The 20,339-nt window shown below is 42.6% G+C and overlaps 1 protein-coding gene across 36 annotated transcripts in view; it reads right to left on the bottom strand.

Moving 5' to 3' along the window:
* The window catches only part of KCNMA1 (potassium calcium-activated channel subfamily M alpha 1), a 722,982-nt gene that overhangs the window by 359,986 nt on the left and 342,657 nt on the right, over positions 1 to 20,339 (bottom strand). The gene's annotated exons all lie outside the window — the stretch shown is intronic.

Genomic DNA, 20,339 nt, shown 5'->3' on the forward strand with positions numbered 1-20,339 from the left:
CGCACCTTGCAGCGGGCAGCAACCTCACTGCTGGCCAACAGGGGTCAGGGTAGACTCTTATATCTATGGCTTTGGGTCTCATCTAGCCCTATTAGCACAGGGTCCCGCTTCTCTGCAATGAAGTCAGCACACTCCAGTGGGAAGAGTGAATAAAAATTCTGGGTGATACAATTGGTCATCTTATGTGTAATCTGGGCCTGGAGGAACTCAGATATGGGAATATCCATTTTTCGCAGCTCTGCCAAGATATAACTTACATACCATAAAATTCGCCCATCGTAAGTGTACAATTCAATCAATGACTTCAAGTAAATTGACCAAGTGGTACAGCCATCACTATGATCTTCTAGTACCAGAACATTTTCATCATCCCGGTAAGAGCCCTCACGCCCATGAACAGTTAATCCCCGTTCCTACCCCCAGCCCTACACAACCCCTGATTTACTTCCTGTCCCCACACCAGAAACATCAATTTGAAAAACATAAATTTTCTGCTTGTACAAATGTGTGTATATACATTGGTGTGTGTGTGTATATGTATGCGTGTGTGTGTGTGTTTGTGTGTGGTTACAACACTTCTCAGTATTCTGGAAATAGTTCAAGTGCAGGAAGCCAAATTAGGTAATACGTTAGGCCAGCTACACAAGAATCCTTGTTCATCTTTACACTCTTCACTCAAAATTAATCACCACTGATTTGAAAGGCAGTTTGGCATCTCCTTCGAAGGATACCTGTCACACTGAAGTCCATCCAATGCACATGTAGCAGCGGAAGCCGATACCAACACTTGTGTCCCCACTCCACATCCTATTTTATTTAGTCTTTGACAGAGGAGACCGGGAGGGCAACTTAATGGTCTCAAAAATAAAGACGTGGAGAACCAATAATTAAGAATGAAAACAAAAGTAAACACCATGACCACACACAGTGCCAGGGCTCAACAAATACCTTTAGATATGCTAATATTCTAAAGGGTCTATAGACAGAGAGAAGCGTCAGCCTCCTCATAGTATCTACATATTGACATCACTGTGGCATTGGCTGGTGAATAGAGATGAATCTCAGTTTATGTAATGGCTGGGCATGGTCGAGCTGTGTGTGTGTGTATGTGTGTGTGTGTGTGTGTGTGTGTGTGTGTGTGTGTGTGAGAGGGGGGGGGGCGGGGATCATGCTGTATTGTGTGTGTGCACCGAAGTGGCCAATAGGAAGTGAAATCTGCATACGGTATTCATTCAAAACATTGCAGAACCCCACAGAGCTCCTGGGACAGAGAGCGGACCACACAGTAAACACTGACAGTTACAAACTGCCGGACACTGTGGAAGGAAGACACAGCCTCATAGCACCTGACAGATTATCTTTACAAAAGGAAGTGGTAAAACAGTACACCACTGGGGCTTATTTTATTCTTCCATTTTGTCTCAAAAACTAAACCACGCTGTAGCTGAATGCAAGGAAACCCTGCATGCAGTCTGCTAGCAAGTACCTTCTACCCAAGTACCTTCTACCGGGTGCTAATCCCCCTGACAGGCTCACCCCAGGCTCTCCCCTCACACACACTCACTCATTCATTCTTTGCAAAGTTATGCACAAAAACAAACAAACAAAAGCATAAACAGGCCTCAGCTTTTCCCTCCATTATCTGAATGAGGCAGCAAAACAAATAGCTTAAGATTAATTTTGATCTGTGTTGCTATTTCTGAGACATAAGCAGTTAGATCCCCGCCCCGACCTCATTCTCAAAATGCTGCAAAGAGAAGGGGCGTGGCCAGGACACAGGAAAAGGACCTCTTCTTCATTCATAAACAGCTGACCCAAGAGTAATCTCTGTCAGCTGGTGTGTGTGTGTGTGTGTGTGTGTGTGTGTGTGTGTGTGTGAATGCTGAGCTTTGGTCAGAGCTGGCTATCCAGGCCAGTGAGGGGAGGGCAGGGACAGAGGGGAGAGGAGAGGAAAAAGGATGGAAGTCCTTGAAAATGGCATCTACATCATTATGAAATGAGCTCAAAATCTAAGCTCTCCAGCAATGGCGAGGGTTTCCCAGCATTGGGGGGCCAGACGAAGTAGCTGACACTAATTTGTCCCAGCTGCCTTCGCTCGGCCTCTGTGACAGGGAATAATGTGCAGCTTATTTAAGCAAATCGGCCAGTGACAGGAGGAGAGGACTCCTGCTATCTTCTCACGATGCAAACTCAAAGAGCGGCATCTCTCTGAGAGGGTAAGGGAGGGAAGAAATCCAGGAGAAAAATGACCTCCAAAGCTCCCAAGAACTGAAGCTGTTGGGTGCACCTATTCTCGGGTCCACATGTTCTGCCGGAAGGCTTTCTCATGAGGAGGTTCAGGGTGTCCAAACTCTTCCACCCACCTGCCTCCAGGAATAAAATGATCAATGGCGGGGGGCGGGGGGTACCTGCTTCTCAGTATTAAGGCAGCTGTGCATGTGATTTTGAAACTTGCCACATGGCTCTTTATCATGTCAGGCTTGATTACATTGTCACCCTGGATCCAGGTGCTGCAGAAAAGGAATCAACCCTTTGAATTAGGCCATGAAAATAGGGATCCAACAAGGACTTGTCTTCTAGAGGGCCTTGGCCAAGGACTAGTTCTCTCTTGTTCTCTCCATCTCTTACCTCTCCCTCTCTGACAAATCCCCCATTGTCTGAGAACTCTGCTTAAATATGAAAAAATTCAATCCAACTACACAAAATGATTAGATTTGTTTTGCCTAAATGCTATGATGGTTATGTTATAGAGTACCCCCAAATAATTATCTTAAGTATTTATGTCACATCTCCTAAGGCCCTAGGAAAAATGAAAGAAGTCCACTTACAGTCATGAAATACACTCTTCTGCAGAGTAATCCTTACATAGATGAATGCTATGCTATTATGCAATCAGTGCTCAACTGTATGGCATAGGTATAGTCAATATGCAATAAGGTATTGACTGGGTGGAGATATAAATGGGAGAAGAAGCTAGGGACAGGCAGAACAACAGGGGCTCTTGTCTCAATAGGCCTTTTGTCCTCAAAGTGCTCCTTTTTCCTACACGTAACGGCTACTCTAATATCCCTTCAGTAAGGGGGAAGGCCACTGGGAGTCCTTCCATGTGCTTCGATGGTCCCAGGAATAAGGGACATTGAAGCCCAAGGGACATGGTAAGAAGAGGCCAAGAAAAGCATAATTCCTAAGACAGAAAAACACTAGCCCTCCAGCAGCTGGGTCACAGAAGACACATTATAACAAGCAAGCACTTTACAAAGCACTGTGGCAAACAAGATCTTGTAAGCACAGTGTGACACATGGGACGTATGAGCATTCCCTCTCAGGGCACATTGTGTGCTGACCTTTCCCAGAGGCTTTCTAGCTTTCCTAGGCCGGGTTCACCAAATCACCTTGGCTACCGGGGATGGTGCTAACTGCCGTATTTTTAGGTTTACTGAAAATACCCACATGTTGTGTGCTGATACAAAGTACGTTGTGATATTTACAGAGTGCCAGATACCTAAAAACAAAAGCGATTTGACAAATGTAATTGAAACAATGGTGCCCTTGCATCATTGCTTTTCAAAACTTCAAGATCAAGCATGACATGTGTTTGCACAGAAGAATGCCAGGAACACGGACACACAGAGACACAGAGGCAGAAAATTTAAAAGAAATAAGTCTGTCCTTAACAACTGGCTGGCACCAGGAACGTGATGATAAATGGAGAACAGAGAGGGGGTATTCACAGGTATTTTCATGATGGACATTGCAGCAGGCCCCGAAGATCTTCCAAATGTCTCAAAAGTTCAAAAAATGGGAAACAGGATAGCAACGCACAGAATAGCTCCCCTCAGGTCACTGGAGCTCGTCAAGGAAAGGACAGTCCCAGTGAGGTGGACACAGAGTGAACGAATCAGGAAGGGGGGCTCTTAGGCACGTTGCCTGTTCTGGAAACTGGTCCCAAGTCATTGAGTTGGACCCAAGTGCTTCCAGTCGACGCAAGTCTGCGAGGGCCTCCAGACACTGGAGCAGAGGCTCATAAAGGTGGCTACCACCACAATCCTAACACTTGAGCAGCTTTCCTAAAAAAAAAGAAAAAAAAAAAACAAAACAAAAAAACAGATGCCCCCGTCCTGCCCTGGAACCAGAGAACGGCGAGCTCGGGGGAGGGGGAAGCCGGACACCTCTATTTTTCACAAGCTCCACCAGTGAATCTGATGTATGGCCAAGAATGGGAGTCACTGAATTAAAGCCATTAGGGGAAACCACTTAGCTCAAGTCAGGGATTAATTTACAAATGTCGCCTTAACAATTAGCCCATTAGAACATATGTATGAGGCCTGCAGGCTTTGAGGATCGTGTTGGAAGTACTCTGAAAAGTACAGAGAGGGGGATGAATCAATTCTCTCCTGGGCAGGTTTTATACATTCTGCTCAGCTCACAGCCGAACAAATGACCCTAATTAATGATTCTGCATGTTTGACTGGGGCTGTCGCCAGCTACTGGCAGCAGCCGCCCCTCCGAAAATGGACCATTTTCTACACAGAATCCCTAGGGCACATCACTTTTTTTTTTATTGAGGTATCATTTATATACAATAAAATTCACTATATAAAAACAATAGACCCAAGAATTCCCAAGGCAAAACAACGTGGGGACGTTTTGTTGATGAGTGATCACATCATTCCAGCATCCAAATTAAAATGTTTGGTCTGGTGAATTTAACAACTCCGACAAACATTTACTGGACTCCTATGTGCAAAGCCCGGAGGGAGAGAGAGGGAAATAGGAAACTTAAAGAGCAAAGTCAGGCCTGGTCTTTGCTCTCAACAAGCAAGGAATCCAGAAGTTTAAATTACTCAGGAGTCCCCCGTGGCTTTGGTAAATGCCACACATATAAACCAACACTTCTGGGATGTCCAAGGAATAAGAGGACGTAGAAGGAACAGAACCACCATCACAAATGCCCAAAGTGGAAGGGGAAGAGGAGAATGGAAAACCAAAGGAGAAGAAAAGAAATGCCCAACACCCCGGCTCCACCTGTCTGTTGCCGTGAAGGATAGGTGCCAGGTGCACTGGCAGACAGACTCGTGGCACAGAGGGCGCAGACCTCCCATCAGGAGGCCTGACTGGATTTGAGTCCTGACTCTGCTGCAGAGAGCAGTATGCTCTTTTTTTTTTTTTTTTTTAATTTTTTTTAACATTTATTCATTTTTGAGACAGAGAGAGAACATGAACAGGGGAGGGTCAGAGGAAGAGGGAGACACAGAATCGGAAGCAGGCTCCAGGCTCTGAGCCATCAGCCCAGAGCCCGACACAGGGCTCGAACTCACGGACCGCGAGATCGTGACCTGCGCCGAAGTCGGATGCTCAACCGACTGAGCCACCCAGGCGCCCTTTTTTTTTTTTTTTTAATTTTTTTTTTTTTAGAGAGCAGTATGCTCTTGAGCATATCACAAAACATCTCCAGGACTCAGCTTCCCAATCTGTGAAATGGGGAATTGGAACAGATGATTATCAGATCAGGACCTTGCCAGGTCATGGCACACAGCAAAAGAACTAAAAACGTTTGGCTTGAAAAGGCAGCGCTCTTTGAAGTCAGTGGGATGCCATTCACGCATAACTGTAATTCAGCCTGATGGCCATTATGTGTGTCACTAATTCGTGTCAGAGGGCATGTTTCTTTCAGATAATCACAAGTGGGAATACCATGGACACTTGGATTCATAGTTTTGTGTTTCCAGTAGCACAATCAATCGCTCGTGCAGCCTGCCATCCCACAAAACTACAACAAAATCTGGAGGGGCCACGGACTAGCTCTCTCCTGGCTCTGTGCTTCTTTCTGTTATTGCTACACGGAATTGAGGGATGGTCTCACCCAGTCTCCTCTCCTCCTGCCCCTATGATTCTTCGAAAAGCCTATGTTTCTGTAAGTTTTGCCCAGAGAAACTCACACTCTGAGTATCAGTGTTTTCTTAAGGGAAAAAAAAGAAAGGATATTTTTTTTTTTCTTCGCAATCTGGTCAGTAATGTTTGCCTCACCCTTAAATCACTCTCAAGAGAAGATGTAATCTTGCTACAAAGAAAGATATTTTTGTTATCCTAAATAACAAAAGATTTGTAAAATATAAAACCAATATTTTGACAGTGCCGTTTAAACATCCAAAGGTCCCCTAAGTTTCCAAAATAACATTCTGGCACAATACTTTTGACTTATGAAGTGCTTACCAAAAAATGCAGTAAACTGATTCACTGAAAGCCAAGACTCCAAACAACAGTTTAAGTACAGATGTATTCAAGATGAAAGAAAGGAAGAAGAAAGAAGTGCTTTCAGTAGTCAGTATTTAGAATTATAAAATACATATAGGACTTCCAGATAAGAGAAAACTGTGTTTTATTCAAATGTTAGGAAGCCTAGTGAAAATGTCGATGCCTTTGGGGGCATTTTTAAATCTGGTCCTTCCAAAAATACAATATTTAAAACCATACTCACTATAGAATGGACTGGATTTTTAGGACACAAGATATAAATTAGAGAGGGCCCTCCCCCCTTATATTGCTTCAAATGACTTCCATGGCTTTTAGTATGAAGAAAAAGAAAATCTCTAACACAGCTTAAAAGACTCTGAAAACTCTGGCCTCTTTCCTCTGTTATAAATTCCAATTAACAGAAATTTTAGTCCTTATTCACCATGTGTGCCTCCCTACTCCCAACTACCACAGGGCCTTTGCACAAGCATTTTCTTCTTCCTGGAAGTCTTACCTCAGGTCATATACTTTTCATCCTCCAGATCTCAGTTCTGCTGCCACTTTCTTGTCACTTAATGCAAGAAGGTCCCCCATAAGCACAGTGGGCACTTTGTAGCACTTAGCACAGCAACCATTTTACATTTTTGTGTGCAATCATTTGATCAATTTCTCTCTCCTCTGCTGGACTGCAAGTTCTATGAAGACAGGTTACGTGTCCATTTTTATTCATCATTAAACTCCCAGAAGCTGGCAAAGTGTCTCAATCGATATTTGTCAAATAAATGTGTATTTGGAGAAAAGACTGGAGAATAAGTTTGGGGACCAGGTCTACTGAAAGCAAAAGAAAGCTGGAAAGACATGGACCTTCACTGAGTGAGACTTTGTGGAGTTTCAAACCCCAGAAGAAGGTGAGGTATAGTTTCCTGTGAAGGCAGGATTCAAGGGACACGTGGCTGGAGTGGAGCGGGGCTAGACAGCATCATGGTTGAAGAAATTAAGGATCTAGGATGCACGGGGGCTAGCGAGGAGAATCACGTGCCACAGACCCAGCAAGGATGGCTGGGGCTGCGGCAGGGAGAAGGGACGGGGATGGAACCACCCTGAATGGCAGAGGAGCCTGTGGGTAGGAGCCTGCATCAGGGAGAGCAGACAGGGTGAGAGTTCTGTTGTACTGTCAGAGGGCAGGAACCTCAAGAGAAAAGGTTTTGCACAAAGATGGAAGAGGCTATGGAGGATCAGAGTGTCCAGGGGGTCCCTGGACTGTGAGGAAATAAGCCATCCACATGAGAGAAGAGAGGGAAACCATGTCTTTGTGAATAACAGGTTCAATTAAGGTGGTGGATGTCAGGAGTGCTACATGAAGAAGTTGAGAGTTTAGGGTCAGGACCAGGAATGCGTGGGGACACAATGAAGTACATGTCATTAGGAGGTGAGACACAAACTAATGTAAAGGTAAGTGTGTAAGTAGTACATGAATATCTGTATGATGTGTATGTATACATAATACATGCTGTAAGGAACACGGAGATAAACCTATACTCCACTAATTAATCACAAATACTGGGTCTCTATTAATATTTATTAACCTACTACATTCCTAGTAATGTGTCTCTGTCCATTTCCAAGTTAGCTAATTTCAAAATGACCATAGATAAAAAGAAACCTTGGAAAATAATAGGGCTCCTTAATGTAAGCTACTAAGGACAATCTTATTGTAAATCATATGCTTGCTTATATATAGACAAACTAAGTACAATAATGAGCTTTTTGCAGAAGGCAGAGAAGAATTTGACTAGTATGGAATAGATAAAAAGGGTCTGGGTCCTTCTTTCTTTCCCCCTCCCCCAAAGAAGAATCGGGGGCATTAATTATAAGTCAGTTGCCCAATCTCTTGCCTCGTGGGGGCTCATGTTGATATAACTCCAGGGCACAGGTTGTGTGAATTTTTGCAGGTCAGTGTTTCCCAAATGCCATGAAGCTGTCAACTATCTTACATCTTGGGTTTTGTTGACCATGTTCGTTTCACTTTGCACAACACAAAATACAGAAGAGCTCAAATGTGCTCCTCTGAAGGTCTCAACTTATTATAACTGAAACAAAAAACTGAAATGATGGAAAGCCATTGTAACACTGAGTCAGAAAACTTTCCCTAAAGCCTGTGACCTTCCTGAGAATCGAACTTTAATGACACTGAAATCTTGTATCATTGCATCACAAAACTTAAAAGGTTGATTTTCACATATTTTTACCAACAGCATTAAACTGGCGCACTGGCAAGCAAGATAAAATGTTCCATTCGAGGTCGAAAGTTTGAGAGACCTTTCCTGTCTAATTACTGAAAAATCCAGGGGAAAAAGTTCCAATTGCTGGTGAAGCTCCCAACTTTGCAGCTAATGAGCTTTGGGGGAAATTGTCCTGGCTTAAGTGCATGTGGGGCTGGCCAACTGGATTTTTAATTTAATTAGTTTCATAAGATGAGAAAACTTCTGGAGCATTGTCAGGTCACCAGTTGCCACTCACCATCACCAAGGACTACATTTATGGCCACCTTTGCCCTACTTCTCAAATCCTTCCATTCTTAGGCAAAAAATGGAAGCAAAAGCAGGGACTCAAACATTCTTGTACACCCACGTTCGTAACAGCTTTGGAGGCAACCCAAGTGTCCATTGATAGATGACAGATAAACGAAATGTGATCTATATGTACAATGGAAAACCAGCCTTGAAAAGGAAAAAAATCCTGACACATGCTACAGCATGGGTGAACCTTAAAGATATTATGCTAAGTGAAATATTCCAGACACAAAAGGACCATTATTGCATGATTTCACTTGCATGCCGCCCCTTGAGTCATCAAGTTCAAGGAGACACAAAGTACAATGGTGGTTGCCAGGCCCAGGGGAGGGAACAGGAAGTTATTGTTTAATATGTATAGAGTTTCTGTTTAGACTGATCAAAAATTTCTGGAAATGGAGAGTGGTGATGGTTGTACACCATTGTGAATGTACTTACGCTATTGAATTGTACACTTACAGATGGCTAAAACTGCAAACTTTACACACAATAAATTTAATCACAATAAAAATAGAAGGAAAATTCTGAGAATCTGTGAGCAGAATCCAGCAGTATATTTAAATGTCAAAATTCAAACATAATCACCTTTCCAGAGGGATACTAATATCTCTCCTTTCAATGGCAGAGGGTACCTCTGAGAAACTTGTATTATGTGCAGGTGACTCTTACCTCTCTGGGATGTTTGCTCTTATCCCTTAGTAAGCTGGAATTTCTCCCTTAGTTCCAGAATCTATTGCCATTTAGCCACAGAGAACTTACATGGGTTCCTACCTACCTTCTCTTCCCACTTCCAGACTCATCTACTACTGATACAAAAAGGGGGCTAAGAATTTCTCAGGTATCAGAGTTTCTAACTAGAGCCAGAACCAACTTTGTCTTTTGGTAACTGTAGCTAAAGTCCCAGATATGACTGGGAGTTTTAAAAGAATTTGCTCTTTACCATAAAAGGGAAGGTCCTTAGTAGGACCTTAAAGTCATCCCAGAACAACCTAAAATTTCCATCTTTTACAATTATGATATTGCCACCAAAGTGCTGTTTTAAAAAGGATTGTCAATGCACCCTAGAAAGCAATGCCACCAAAAGCCCTCCACATCAAGAAAGTTGGCCAAAGATGATAAATAACCATTCAATTGACAATAAAACATTGACACCAACATTGACCAGGCTTCAGAATCAGTCACCCACCCCACACTGGGCTTGACCATGAAGTTTCATGTTCATGTACTTGGTTCCAAAATCACTCCATTTCCTCTTTTGGGACCATAACAAAGGGGTTGGCTTTGGCAAATGCCATCTAGATGAGAATGAAACCAGCAAGGCCCCTTTTACTAAAGTTTATAGTGGGTTGAGACCCAAGTCTCCAAAGAGAAGGTTCTAGCCTGTCCACCTCTGATATATCTCCCTCCTTCCCTCACCTCAGATTGAAAAAAAAAAGAAATATATATTTATATATATAACATACTATTATAGTATATATAGTATATATACTATATTATACTAAAAATATATATATAATATATAATATATATATTTAATGTACTATTGTATTCTTACAAAGAAGTTACCTATCCTGAAAGAAGTAGGAATCTTCACAAGATAGCATTCCTCACACTCACAAATTCCCACCCCGACAGCATGGAAGATCAGAAGGCAAAGGTCACCAGTACAAATGTCGCCATATGTAATTATGGTTGTCCTGCATGGGGGTGGATGCCCCACCAAACACTGCATCGCTGTTAATTTAGAAAGGTTGGACTACAGCCCCAGCTATCGCCCTACTTCCTGCAACATCTCATGCATCTCCCTGTTACCCAGTGATGATCAGATGCTAATACTGCGCACAGCATAACTAGGGCTCTGGCTTACAGGACACCAACAATCAGAAAACCGCAAGTTCCCCTCCCATGGGGCACATGTTAGGGAAGGAGGGATGGGAGCATGATCAGGTAATATAGCTTTCCTGCCTCTCTCAGCCTCACACTTAGTTTAGATACAAAAGAGGAGAAAGGGGACTGTCTATGTAATGCCATTTACTGTCTTTTCAAGGCCATTTAAAAAGGGTAAGAGCGGGTGACTAGATGGCTCAAATCTGTTAAGCATCCAACTCTTGGTTTCAGCTCGGGTCATGGTCTCGTTTGTGGGTTCAAGCTCTGCATCGGGCTCTGCACTAATGGTGCAGATTCTGCTAGGGATTCTCTCTCTCCGACCACCCCCCCCCCCACTCTGCCCTCTCTCGCACGTACACTTTCTCTCTCAAAATAAATACATACAAACTTAAAAAAAAAAAAAAAAAGAGGATGAGCATGTGTATGATGTTCAGGTCTCCTTCATACTTCAGTCTCTCTACGGACAGACCAGGCACACAGTCTGTCCTCAGCAAGGCAGGAGCCAGAAAACATGGAAGAACTTTTTATTTCCTATTTTTAAGAGCTTTGACACAGTTATGAAGGTTGACACAGTTATGAAGGAGAAATCAGAATCGAGGTGGACGTCCTTGAGTCTTCGTACGAGTTTTCCAACTTTTCAATTTATACCTGGGGGAGTACCATCACCTTCTCAGGGTTTTGGGAGCTCTTGCCACAATCTGGCCACACATTTCAGCACTGCCTCAGCCTGATCACCAAATTCCCCTCCCTGTCCGCTCCATTATAAGATCTTCCTGCACAAGAACTCATTCCTCTGAATGTCCCGCACCATTCTACGGCTATCCATTCATTCATCATTGCACGTGGTTGCCAAGTGCCCACTACAGACTCAGGGTTGAGCTGGCATGGGGTACAGAGTACGAGACAATGGTCAAATTTGCTTTATCAAATGTAAACTCTAGCTTTGACTTTTGTGCAAAGTAGGATGACAGATGCCGAGATGAGGCTCCCAGCATCAAAAGCCTTTCGAGACATTTGTGCGGCAGCTGAACAGTGGTTGTCAAATAGGAGTATGGATCAGATTATCTGCCGGGCATGTTAAAACACACATTGCTGAGTCCCATCCCAGAGATTCCAGTTCAATAAGCCTGAGAATTTGCATCTGTAACATCTTCCAGCCGAGGCTGATGTGGCTGATTCAGGGACCACATTTTAAGAATCATTGCTTTAAACCATCAGAAAAAAATTTCAAAGTCACTCTTTTGAAGACATTCTGTCTTCTTTGAAGATGGGTGTAAAAACATTTTAAACTGTTTTGGGGATGTGCTATATGGACAAAATTCCTTTAAAATATCTATAAATTTTGAAGGCTTCCAAAAGGGAGAAAACTGGTCAGAACTCTATCTTGAAATATTATTCAAAATAATTTTCATACTCTAGTTAAATGCACCTGAAAATGCCAGCAACATGTTTGCTGTTTTTAACTAAGTTGGTGAATCCTCTCCATAGAAAGGAATCCCAAGAATTTAGATATACCACTACTGCTAATAAAACTAATAAAGCCCCCACTTCCAATATGCAAGCTTAGATTTCTGAAGACGTGCTTCAACTAGGACTTGTAACCATGTGGCTGAGAAGACTTGTTTCTAGACAAAGTAATCCAAAAGTCCCACAAATGGAACACAGGAGCTTATCAATAAACTATTTCCTTTACTGTTGTAACGAAGCAGCATTAAAGACTAGTTGCCCACAAAGCTTCTAAAATCAATGGAACCAAAGATAAGGCTTCTGACCATTTCCCCCAGATGTGTCTAAGAGAGAGGAAAGGCAAACCAACTCCCTTGGTTCAAGCTCCGCCTCCCTGCAAGAAACATCTGGCACTAATTTGGCTTCCCTGTGTGCTCTGGGCTGACTGACCTTCCTAAGAATGCAGGTCTGCTTGACACGTTCTCTTGACACGTTCTCTCCGGAAGCAGCCACAATTGTCATTTTACATTGCCATTCCACATTTTGTTTCAAATGCTATTTCAACTACACAGGGTGATTGGATTTTTAAAGCCTTGTTTCTTTTTCCTTCCTTCCTCCTTCCCTCCCTCCTTCCCTTCCTTCCTTCCATTTATTCTATTGAAAAATCAAACCATTGAGAAGCAGGCAAGGTAACAACTCTCAGCATTCCCTAACTTCATCTGATGCTTCACTGAAGGCAACTCCTAAAAGACTCTGAGCAGACTTTATCAAATCATGTCTCACATTCCTGACTATAGTCGTCAGTTTTCTCTCAGCCTCTTGTCCATGATCTCCTTGAGGGCAGAAAGTGTGTCTTTGTCTCCACCTTTCATACATACATTCATTCATTCATTCTATAAACACTTATTTGGGTAACTACTGCATACCAAGCTTTGTGCTAGGCCTGAATATACAGCAGAGAACCAAAGAGGACCCTTGCCCTCATGAACCTTACAACCTAGAGGAAAGAAAGACACTCCACCAATGGTCACACTACAGAGTAAAAACTGTACATGGCAAAGAGGACTCTGAAAAGAAGGAATGGAGAGCTTTGTCAACTGTGGGGTCCAAGGAGGCTTCCCCAGGGAAGAAGGATAAGAAGGAGTTAACTAGAAGAAGACAAGCATTTTACACACAGAAAACAGCACATCCAAAGCTTCTTAACCATTGTCCCACTAACATTTCCTGAGTGGATGGAGGGACCAAGGTGCTGTTGTGCACTCACTGTGACAGGGCAGAGTGAGGGCAGGGTTAAACACTGACTGAGTTGAACTGAATGAGGACCCGCTATTCTCAAGCAGGAAGAGGTATCTCTTTTCTGAAGATAGAGAAACTGAGTCACAGGGAATTTAAATGTCTTCTGCAAGAGGCAGAGCTGGGTCTCAAATCCAGGCTTGACTCTCTACCTTTGTTCTTTTAATCCATGATACCAAAGCAAGTTTCTGAATTTCAGGTTATGAGGCTGTCAGCAACTGCCAAACCTTCCCCTGGTGGAACTTTGTGGGGTTCCATCAGCTTTCTTGGAGTTCCTTGGTGAAGAAGCATCAAGGCTAGAAGGTTTTCTTGGATAGCTTTGATGGCAGAACCCCCGCCCCCCCCCACCCCCTGCCGCCAACCGGGACACAAAAGGTAAGCACTAATCCCACTTGTCCCCCAAACCATAAGCAACCCTCTCTCCCATCCCAAGGAAACTGTATGTTTACTGCTTTATGTATACATTATTGGCATATTTTCCAGTCTTATCCCCCATAATGGAAAATTCTTTTATGAAGTTTAAATTTAACAGTGAGAATCATTAGAGATTACTTCCTTTGAATTTTGCATTAACCTTCTTTCTTGGCTCTTTTAAAATGCACAAGGGATAACAAAAAAATCCATATGAAGTTGTTAATGATTTAATATAGTGATGTTGACAACACAGTGTACCTGTGATCCATTGGGGCTATTTGTCAAAAATTCTGTTTTTGTTAAACATTTGTTTAAAATTCTCTAAATATTCTTATTCCAAAGGCTTAAGAGATGACTCAGAAATCTGCATTTTCAACAATCACACTGTACCCCCTTCCCTGTAGATTCTGACACATTCTGAGAAAGGTCCATTTAATACATCAGTTCCTTTGTGAAAAGGAGAAGTTAAGAATTTTTAAAACCCAGATCACCAAGTTATACCCCAGAGCAATGACACCAGCATCTCTGGGAGGTAGGACAAGGCATTAGTATTTTTCTGATATATTATAAAATAAAGTTCCTCAGGTAATTCCAATGTGCAGCCTGGGTAAAATCACTCATTACATGTATATGAGAACTGCAGTAACCTCAACAGTGGTTTGGAAGGATCTTAAGATATTGGGGAAGAATATGCACCAGTCAGGAGGCTGGGTAAATGGAAGCCCAACACAGAGAGTCAGGGTTCTGCGCTGGCAAAGGGAGAAACTACCCAGTTCTCCAAAATCTCCACTTGAATGACCTTGGAAGAGTGGTCCTCAGTTAACCCAGTTGCTGAGGACCCCCACTTCTCTCACACACACCCACAACCTTCCTGGACACCAAGGCTGACGGGGAGGCTGCTGCATGCCAGACCTCTAGGGACACAGATGGCATGTGAGGGCTGGGCCTGAGCCAGAGGCCCTCACTGATGGGAACATTTGCTGCTGCCTGCATTTCAGTAGCCCAAGTGCTTTGGCAGTGGCTTCCTGCAAGCACAGCCACCTCACCCCTGCTCCTTGGCACCTCTGGGTCCAGGTGCAGCATTGGGCCCTCATGCGAGGGAAGGGGTGGACAGCTGCTTCTTGCCAGTGGCAATGCAGGCCTCCATCCCAGCTAAAGAAACAGGCAAGAGCAGAACAGCAGGAGTAGGATCTGGTTCAAAGATCCTGCAACTCCAACCAAATCCACATCTTTTTTAGCAAAATGGGGGCCACGTGCAATGTATAAGCTCCCACAAACCTCTGTCTCCTGGCACTCCATCTGCAAAACCTATGTTACAACAGCACCCATTGGTCCCTGGGAAATGGAATGAAGATGTGAGGGCCCAGGGGTCCATGGAGAACTGGCGATCAGGACGATGGCTCAGTATCCACCAAAAACATAATAGGTACTTCCCTTTGACTGAGCACCCGATCCAGTGGCCTGAGGGTGAACTTCAGGCCAGTGGCATCCAATAGAAATGACTACATTTGCTGTTTTTTTTACATGAAATTTATTGTCAAATTGGTTTTCATATATTTGTCATTTTAAATTGCCTAGTAGCCATATATTAAAAAAATTAAAAAGTCTGTGATATTTATGCTTAATATATTTCACATTTAACCCCACAGGGGCAAAATACTTTTATGTCAACAACGCAGTCAAGGTTGAATGTTATTAAGGGGCTTCTAGAAACAGCCTGTGCACCCACCACACCTACTACAATACAACAGTGTCTTATGTGATGCAATGGTTGTGGCATTCGGTGAAAATTAGTCCTAGTGAAACAACATAGCTGTGTTTAACAGAAAAATAGTTCTGATTGCTTCCGTTTTGAGGTTCACATTGAAATCAACCAAAACTGAATAAAATTGGAAAACTTAGTTCTTCAGTCACACTAGCCACACTTCAAGTGCTCGACAGACACAGGCGACTGGCTACTGTACCGGATAGCACAGAGAGAACATTCTCATCTTTGTACAGAGAGTTCTTCTGGGCAGTATTGCTCTAGGGCCCTTAACCAACTGAAAAGGTCCCACCTCTCTTTCTACCAATCCAGGATGAGGACACTTTGAAATGTTCTCAGTGATGTGGGTGGCCCCTCCTCTTATGGAAAGGAAGCACAGTGGTTAAGGGCTAGACTGTGTACCCAGACACTTATCAACCATGTGACCTTGAGTAGACCACTCTCTATAGCTTGGTCCCCACATCTGTCAGAGGAGGTAACAAGAGTGGCTACTTCAAAGAGTTCTAAAGATTAAATAAATTAATATTTGTAAAGCACTCAAGACAGTGTCTTGTACGTGGTAAGTGCTCTATAAATAAATGTTAAATAAGTAAATTTCCAGCAGGATGCCTGCCGATTGGCACTTAGCACACTGATATCTCTTATTCCAGAATGATCTTACTGAAAGATGAATATACATACATACATACATATATATACATATATATATACACATATATATATATGTATATATATATATGTATATATATATATGTATATATATGTATATATATCACTTGCCTGCCAATGGCTACCAACTTTCTGACTGCCAGAGTCATTCACAGATACACTTGAGAAATATTCACTGAGTCCTTACCTTGCAGAGGACTGCAACCCCAGACCTTAGGGAAAAAGGAGCTCAGATACTCTGAAATGTTCTGCAATGTCTATCCTTTTCCCATCCTCCAAATCATATTTCCTGGTTCTTCAAGGCAAGGATAGAATTCGCACCCCATTCGCAAGCTCCCTTTCCTTCTTCAGGCCTGATCTCAGGCCAGCTCCTCATAGAAGCCTTCCCTGACTATCCTTATTGAAGCTGCGTCGGGTGTGCAAGTGAGCGTGCGTGTGTGCACACAGGTGCACACAGCGCTGGCCTGTCCCCTAGCACAACCTCATTTCCTTCATTGGCTTATCATTCCTTGGAATCACTTTGCTTATTTCCTGTTACTTGTTTATTGCTTGTCCAACCTCAAGATAAGATAAACTGTATGGACAGAGGCCTGGTCTGTTTTGTGTTTGCTATAACCCCAACACCTAGGTCGGTGGCTGGAACATAGCAAATGCTTTACATGGAACTGCTGAATGAATGAACAAACGAGTAAATGCCCTCCTTAATGTATATATTCCCCACTTCTCTCTGCTTGGTATTCCAAAGCACATTTCATTTTTCATATTTTGAGGACACTCCATTCCATAGTACTTGATACATATGGTTAACTATTTTTGTGTATATGTCTTGTCTCCTCAACTAGACTACTAACCCCTGGAGGTTATGTCCTGAATGTTACGTTCCCCTTCTTAATGCCCAGCATGAGGCACATCCTCAGTGAATACTTGTTGATGAATTAATGGGAAGTATAAAGCAGAGTCCCTAAATTAGTTTACTTGGTCACACATAGTGGACTATTTCTACAAATAATAATTTCTAAAATGAAGTAAATACATACATATACGTGCATCTATATGTGTGCCATATTTCTCCTTCTAATTAAATGAAGCTATTTTTGTAACTATTTTCCAGTCTAGGAGTAAAATTGTAAAAAACAACGCTAAATGTTAGATCATTAAGTTGGTTGTCTTTAATTATATGGCAGTGTTTCAAAAAAGCTTTGAGTCATCTTTAAGATTCTTTGCCAGGGGTACAGCATGCTACATTTAAAATGGCACTTATCTTAGTAAACACATTACTATTGCAAATGATTTGTTCCAATAAAGCAATTCCTTGGCAAAGAGCTGCCATTTCTTCTAAACCCCCTACCAAGAAGAGATACATGAAAACATTATAAGCGCCAGAGACGAGAAAAGCTTGGAAAGTTCCCTTTATCAGAAGTCACCAAGATATACCCCCTAAGGCAGAAGAAGCATTAAATTTGTCTTCTCTCTTCTCCAATTTACATCCTATGGCACTTACTTTTTGTAAATATTTTCTATAAGATAGCTGTAAGTAAGCCCTCAAAACTCATAATAAAGTAAGCTATGGGCATCAGTATACATCCATATTTTCTTTCTCTCTTTTGTCCTCTTCCTCCGCCTCCTTCCCATTCTTTTTCTCTACCTGTCTTTCTAAAACAAAAATTAGCAGGTTGGTCACATGCAAACATAAATTCAATTTCTACAGAAAGCTGAGTTCTTGAGCGATTAAGCATATAGACCAATCATTTGAAGTGGGAAAAAAAATCTTATAAAGGCAAAAATTATTTTCTGATGTACTTATTACATGAAGGGTCTATTATGATAAGCTATTATCCTTGCAAGATAAATTGAATTCACATTTATGCAACTCATCTATTCCTAGAGAAATGCAGATAAAAATTTTATAGCAACCTGAAAAGGTTTGTGAAATGGATATAAAAAAGATCAATACCGTAAGAGTTTAATATCAAATTGAGACAATAGAAAAGATGGCCTAAACCAAGGACTCAATTTCCAATTCTTTTTTTTTTTTTTTGCAAAAAGAAAAGTACTGTTAATCAAGTAAGCAGAGGAGAGAATGGCCATTCAGGCCGGGGCTGTCGGGAAGGAGATGATTGAAGTATAATTAAGCTGTGAAGGAATAATGGGTAGAATATGGAGGGTGGAAAACAGTCCACTTATAATTTATTTTGTTCACACATGTTTACTGATCTCCTACTATAAGCTGGGCGACATTCCCAGCACAAGGGAAATTGCAGAGAACAAGGCACAAAGAGCCTTTGTGCAGTTGATGTCCTGGTGGGGAGAACACCCTTCCTAGACATTAGTTATGACAAGACATGTACAATCTGGTGCTTACATGTACGTACAGGAAAGGGAGGGGTTTACTTTCTCTTTTCTGTTGCCTTTCACTTGAGTCTTGAGGGTCTTGCCTTATGCTGAAATCTAGAATTTCTCCGGGCTTTGTGAGATCTTTGTTGCAAACAAAAAGCCTCCTCTCTCAGGGTCTATCTTTTCCTTGCTCCTTCCCTCTCGCCATTATTAACCATAGGATGCAGTTAATGACCATGACAAATCATAAAAGATTTCTCCTAACTCCTTCAAGTGTGACTATCCTGATTATAGCCTGCAGGTACAGCCCTCCGTGAACCACATGCTATTTATAGGCTGAAAACCCAGGCAGAATTTGTGTCACTCGTGACAAAAATGCAAGCTTCTCCCAGGACCCAGGAACCTCCTCCTCTCCGCAAAACCCCACAGCCAGTGAGGATGCCCGCACAGTTCCTCCCAGAGATGCGTTCAATCAGGATCCCCTCCCCCACTCCCAATCAAGGAACCTGCACAATTACTGAGCTAATCATTTAAATGATGCTACTGAGAAACAAAGCCATTTTCCTTGTTAAAAATGTGTTTGCTGTCCTATCCATTTATCTCTTTCCTTGGCAGTGCTCTGTATTAATTTATTGCCCAATAAAGCACAGACACTAGCAGACTTGCTGAGCCATGCCCAGCGGAAGGCCCACAATTTCATCCTAGCAAAGGCAGCCTGTGAGCCAAAAACACAAACACAAGCATACCAGGCATCACAAACCTTGGCTGGCTAATCCTGGTTTCATTTGCTGTCCCAGAGATACAAAAGAAAGGACTGTATACAGCTTTGGGGAGAATGCAGGTGATTAATAATTACTGATTATCAGAGGAAATGGAGCTAAGTTTGGTCTATTAACCAACTGACCTAGGGTTTCTTTTCTACTGGATGGTAAACCTCACTGCTACAAGCAAGCTCATGGGGAGCTTTGTAGGGAGAGAAGCTGAGACAAGAAGTGATAGAGATAGAGATGGAAGTAGACTTGGCTTTTGCCACAGTGTCCACCATCCCAGGAAACTGTCTCCCTCTAGATGAAAGGGTGATGTTTGTTGCTTTCTCTGCAGTTCACGCCCAGTGTTGTTGTTGTTTTTTTAACATTTATTTATTTTTGAGAGAGAGAGCACAGAAATAGGGAAGGGGCAGAGACAGGAAGACAGCGGATCCAAAGCAGGCTCAGCATTGTGAGCACAAAGCCCAATGTGGGGCTCGAACCCACGAACTGCGAGATCATGCCCTGAGCCGAAATCAAGAGTTGGCTGCTTAACCTACTGAGCCACCCAGGTGCCCCGACACCCAGTGATTAACCCTAAGGTCCCTGTTCAGATATGTGCTTCAGTGAAAAACCTTGGCAATGATTATCAGGTGTACAGAAGGGTTTATCATCTGAGAATCTCCTTCATGGGTGGTTAACGGATGGTCATGGATGGTCAACTACGTAGACAGTGGGTTCTTCCTATTTGGAAGGGTTTGACCTCAGAGAGCCTTTACCAATGGAAAGTTCATAAACAGATGTTTGAGAATGGCTCCAGGCATCAGGATTCCCTTCTTGACTTTTGGACTAGCTCCAGTTTAGCAGGAGGTTCAAAGGTTCAAAGGGGAATGAACCCAGGAATCTGGGCCCTTGCTCAGACAGTGAGCTCTGATAGTACCTAATAGTGAAGGTATTAAAGCCAAGAGAACTGAACAC

The sequence above is a fragment of the Panthera pardus genome, unplaced genomic scaffold (genome assembly GCF_024362965.1).
Source record: "Panthera pardus isolate Hobbes unplaced genomic scaffold, ASM2436296v1 HiC_scaffold_22, whole genome shotgun sequence".
NCBI lineage: Eukaryota > Metazoa > Chordata > Mammalia > Carnivora > Felidae > Panthera > Panthera pardus.